Source organism: Falco naumanni, chromosome 1 (assembly GCF_017639655.2).
Source record: "Falco naumanni isolate bFalNau1 chromosome 1, bFalNau1.pat, whole genome shotgun sequence".
NCBI classification, from domain to species: Eukaryota; Metazoa; Chordata; class Aves; order Falconiformes; family Falconidae; genus Falco; species Falco naumanni.
The window spans coordinates 127,421,800-127,427,114 of NC_054054.1; the positions used below are offsets into that span (position 1 = coordinate 127,421,800).

Here is a 5,315-nt window from a genome sequence, read left to right on the forward strand (position 1 = left end):
GAAGCGGAATTGCGTCATACGCATGCGGCGCCGCCCCAAACCCCGCCCCCTTTGGCTTCAAGCCCGGTCTGCGCATGCGCTGCCCTTACTCTGCAGGGCGGCGCTACTGCTGCCGCCTGGCGAAAAAAAATGGGTACTGCAGCCGGCGCCCCTGCTGCCGCCTGGCGAAAAAAATTGGGTACTGCAGCCAGCCTAGCTAACAGACTGCACCCTTTATTATACGAATGGAATCGAGAAGGGAACTCTGCCCACGGCCCGGCTTCACATCTCGCTGGATCAAGTTCTTCCAGTGAACATATTCAATTCCACCAGTCTAGAGAGAAAGATAAAAAAAAAAAAAAAAAAAAAAAAATAAAAAAAAAAGAATCACTCGAGAGACAGGGCATACACTTTTTTTTTTCCTTATAAAAACACCAGCAACATTGCCTTAACGATAAAAGAGGCAATGAAACCTTTTCTTGTAAAATGCAAGGGCATTAAAGAGAAGGTAATTCGACAGACAATACATAAACCTCTCCAGCTCTTTCCCCACGTCTATTTGACATTCGTTTCCAAAAACTTTCTCGGGTGAACGTCTTTTGTCTTTGAGCAGTGCGACAGGCGGTTTGCAAACGGCACGAGTCTCTGCTTTTTAAAAATCAATTCAGACTCTGTAATCACTTTAGATGGGGCACTTTGTGTTTCAGAGAAACAAAACCAACGTTGAGTCTTTCCTTGAACGACACAGGCCCGTTCACCTTTACATCAGAGAAACAACGTATGTGGTTCTGATCTCTCAAGGAATCTTTATTTTCCAACAGACTGCACCGTCAAGATCAACAAAGCAGTTTCCTACCGTTTCGCCAGCGAGCAAGAGGACTGTCTCGAGACTAAGTTTCCTTGAACAAACACCGAAGAGATCTTCAAGACTCGGTCCAAATGGCTCCGTCACCGTGAAATCGTAGTCCCCTTCAGCTCCACACCGCTTCATTCTGGGAACGCCCGCTAGAAAAAAAAGAAACGGTTTATTCAGTGTAACGATTCGATTGGTATACAAGCCTTCAAGGCTCCCAAGACGAAGTCTAAGAGGGTCAGGACCGTGAATGTTTGTACTCGCAGTGAAGCTCAGCATCTTATGCAAGCCTCAGCCAAGACAAAGGTGAAAAACTCACCGGCGCCGAACGTTTCCTCACCTGTAAGCTGCCCGTCCTTGGCATGCAGGACTCCAAATTCAAAATTCACAGGTCCCGGAGAAAGAAAACCAAAAACTACAGGACAAACAGACAATCAAACAAAAGACCTCAAATAAGGACTCCTCTAAGGACTGTTATATACATCTTTTGTATACGACCTACGCACGGCAACATACGCTTCGTACCAGCTCCATTACATGCTCAAGTAGCAGATACCTCATACACTGCTTTCCATCACAGATTACGATTTTTTTGATGACATTACCAAAGTTGGTCATCTATTAGTATGATAGGTTATGCCAGTGCCTGAAATGATTTTCGATCTCAGACGTTTCACAGAAACGCCGCAGTTTTTCACTGCAATAAGCAATTGATATCGAGGTCGGTATACGTCACCGAGCCAGTGCTAGGAGTGAAAAGTTTACATTTACCTCTTGCTCTTCGACAGCCGATAAATCCCGTAAACAAAACGACATCTTTAGCACACCGGTACCGAAGACACAGCGCAAAACCCCCCGTTAATGTACTCCTGTATTTGTTCAATTTCAAAGTAGCCACTTCAACTGACAAAGACAGCCGATTTTCTACCTGTAACTCTACTCCTCATTATCATCCTGCTACAGAAAGAAACAAACCGCTAGCATTTCTACGTAACGACTTATTTTTCCAGAAAAGAATAAAAAGCCACAACCGACCAACCAAAAAAAAAACCCCAAACAGAAACAAAACAAACAAACAAAAAAAAAAAAACCCACTCAAAAAAAACCCAAAAAAACCAAAAAACAACTCACCTCCTACCTTCTGTGTCCCAGGATGAAAAGTTTCCTTCGGGTTCTTCCCAAATTTGTCATGACCCACAGGACTGAAATGCAAATGAAATACTGCTTTAGAGGAGAGCAAGCATACACTTCGACATTAAACCATGAACTGGCTGTAGTTGGAACAAAACAAACAAAAAAAAAAACCCCACTCAAAAAAAAAAAAAAACCCAAAAAACAACTCACCTCCTACCTTCTGTGTCCCAGGATGAAAAGTTTCCTTCGGGTTCTTCCCAAATTTGTCATGACCCACAGGACTGAAATGCAAATGAAATACTGCTTTAGAGGAGAGCAAGCATACACCTCGACATTAAACCATGAACTGGCTGTAGTCGGAATCGATTGCGAGAAGAATCGTTCAAAGAGCCTTGCTGCCGTGGAATTTTTTGCGGAAGAGCCATTTATTTCCCACACGACTAACCGCTGAGACTTCTTAAACTTCTTTCTGATTTTAAAAACAGAAACAACTAGGACCCTGCACGGAGATCACTTTTAAGCGTACCGTATTTACTATAGAAAGCACAGAACTTTATTCCCTCGTCCTTCGCTTCGGCTTTATACATAACTGTCGTGAGCGTTTTAGGAAGACTCAGTAACCTATCCTATTTCATAAGCTTCTCTTCCATCCCTTTGAAAACAACTCCAGGCACGTCAAATGAAAAACGAGCTGCTCGGCATCAGGCTCGTACCCCAAAGATCCACAAGCAAGATCAGCTGCCTCGCCCAACGGAAAGCCCTCACGTATAGCATTTCTTCCCAACTCGTGTTTCTACGTGACTGTCATTTTCGCCCATTTTTTTTTCCCCTACCGTTAATTTCCGGAGCTGCGCAGCACGCCACGGAGTGCCAAAGGCAGTCTGTCTGAGGCACACCGAGCTGACACGGAGGTCACATCCGATGCGCCTTTCCATCATCGCTTACGCTAGGCCACCACGCCGACAGGATCTCCTGTAGTTCCCTTCGAAAGCAATTAAAAGGCTGAGTTTAATTTAATTGACAAAAAAGCAGGTTTGTCGTGCAGCTGAAATTCGTTGACATAGTCGGTACCGAAACTCACGCTGGCTGTGAACGGGGTGAAATGGCAAAGGACCATCAGCCAGGCCCGAGGGAAGGCTCAAAGGCTGTACAAGCTAAAGAATAGCCAGGGAAGGGATTTTAGTCCGAGCCCAAGCGGGCAAAAGGAGATGACGTTAGTCCTGCTGCCTGCAGGTGTGTGGGAAAATCACCCTGAGGTGGGGGGGAACTCGAGAAAATTGCGTCCTAACGGAAGCACGGTATTACGGAAAGCTTTTTATAGGGTAGAACACAGCTATAGCCTCGAGGACGGTCGGCACGCACACAGCCTGGACCGCCACCGTTCCCTAAGCAGCGGCTCGGCGCACGCCGACAGCGGTGACGGAGGACGGGCTTAAGGCAAAAAGCCAAAAGCAAACCCCTCAAAGGCCAGAACCGTTCTCAGGAACACAGGAGTTAAGCCTAAAAGCGGTTGAAAGCTGCCTCCTACCTCTTCCCCCTCCGACACCGGCACGTTTCCTCGCGATCCCTTTTCGCAAACAAAAGACGGATGCCTGCGGTATCAGCTTGGTCCCGAAGCACCACGATGCGCTTGCTGGCTTCACGCTCTCTTCTGACAAGGCTGACAGCTTCTCCGCACACGACAGCCGAGGCCCTGTGAAACACGAGGAAGGCAAACACCGGTAACGTCTCGCAGGGGTCAGGAGGAAGTCAGGATGCACTCCATTCGGAGCCCAACGCGTTACCCAAAGGAATAACCCCAGCAGAACAAGAGGCAGGAACGGTCGGTAGACAGGCAGACAACATGCACGGCAGCGATACCCACGTCAGACTTGCAGGGCGCTTCCAGTCAGCCCGCTGCCGCGGCTCAGGCCGGCGGCTGGGGGAAAGACAAAGCCCCGCGCAGAGCTGCGGCGGCTGCCCGGGCAGCCCAGAGGCGGCGGGGGGGGCGGCAGGTCGCCGCGGGCCGACCCCTCCCTCTCCCGGGCCCCGCCAGGGCCGCCACAAGTGGCGAGCACCGGGGCCGCCCCCCGCCGCCGCTCCTCGCCTCCGCGCTGAGGTAGCGGCGCAGCCCCGAGAGACAAAAAAAAAAAAAAAAAAAAAAACCAGCCCAAAATAGGCAGCACCGTGAGGAGCCCGCTGACCGCCGTCGCTGCCGGGGAGACGAGAACGGCCGGCAGCCCCGCCGGTCCCGGGCCGGGCCGCCCGCCTCAGCCCGCCCGCCGCCGGCACCAGGCGCTCCCCCGCCGCGGCCGAGCGCCGGCCCGCCACATCCCCCCCCGCCCGGCCGCCCTCAGGCCGAGCGCTCACCCAGCGCGCCGCCGCACGACCCGGCCCGAAAGTCTTCCAGGCTCCCGGCGAAGGCTCCGCACCGCCACGGGCGCGCCGGCGCGCCGCGCGGGCTGGAAAAGAACCCCACTTCCGGGGCCGTCTGCGTAGCCCGTACGTGCGAGGCCGAAGCCCCGCCCCTAGGGGTCAAGCCGTTTCTGCGCACGGGAAAAAAGCGGAATTGCGTCATACGCATGCGACGCCGCCGGAGACCCCGCCCCCTTTGGCTTCAAGCCGGCAGTGCGCATGCGCTTGCCCTTAGTTTTGCCAGTAACCCTTCTGCGCATGCGCAGAAGCGGCATTGCGTCATACGCATGCGACGCCGCCGGAGACCCCGCCCCCTTTGGCTTCAAGCCGGCAGTGCGCATGCGCTGCCCTTAGTTTTGCCAGTAACCCTTCTGCGCATGCGCAGAAGCGGCATTGCGTCATACGCATGCGGCGCCGCCCCAAACCCCGCCCCCTTTGGCTTCAAGCCCGGTCTGCGCATGCGCTGCCCTTACTCTGCAGGGCGGCGCTACTGCTGCCGCCTGGCGAAAAAAAATGGGTACTGCAGCCGGCGCCCCTGCTGCCGCCTGGCGAAAAAAATTGGGTACTGCAGCCAGCCTAGCTAACAGACTGCACCCTTTATTATACGAATGGAATCGAGAAGGGAACTCTGCCCACGGCCCGGCTTCACATCTCGCTGGATCAAGTTCTTCCAGTGAACATATTCAATTCCACCAGTCTAGAGAGAAAGAGAAAAAAAAAAAAAAAAAAAAAAAGAATCACTCGAGAGACAGGGCATACACTTTTTTTTTTCCTTATAAAAACACCAGCAACATTGCCTTAACGATAAAAGAGGCAATGAAACCTTTTCTTGTAAAATGCAAGGGCATTAAAGAGAAGGTAATTCGACAGACAATACATAAACCTCTCCAGCTCTTTCCCCACGTCTATTTGACATTCGTTTCCAAAAACTTTCTCGGGTGAACGTCTTTTGTCT

The 5,315-nt window shown here is 51.4% G+C and overlaps 1 long non-coding RNA gene across 6 annotated transcripts; it reads right to left on the bottom strand.

Moving 5' to 3' along the window:
- Window positions 1-256: 256 nt before the first annotated feature.
- Window positions 257-2,844, bottom strand: LOC121089050. 6 transcript variants are annotated; one of them, XR_005828211.1, is made up of 4 exons: window positions 1,604-1,632; window positions 1,152-1,247; window positions 836-984; window positions 257-313 (listed from the first exon to the last, which is right to left on the bottom strand). It is a non-coding gene; the product is annotated as an uncharacterized LOC121089050 (long non-coding RNA). The 6 variants fall into 6 exon arrangements; XR_005828298.1 differs by lacking the exons at window positions 257-313; window positions 1,604-1,632 and adding exons at window positions 688-737; window positions 2,800-2,844; XR_005828444.1 differs by lacking the exons at window positions 257-313; window positions 1,604-1,632 and adding exons at window positions 688-737; window positions 2,184-2,224.
- Between the last annotated feature and the right edge of the window lie 2,471 nt (window positions 2,845-5,315).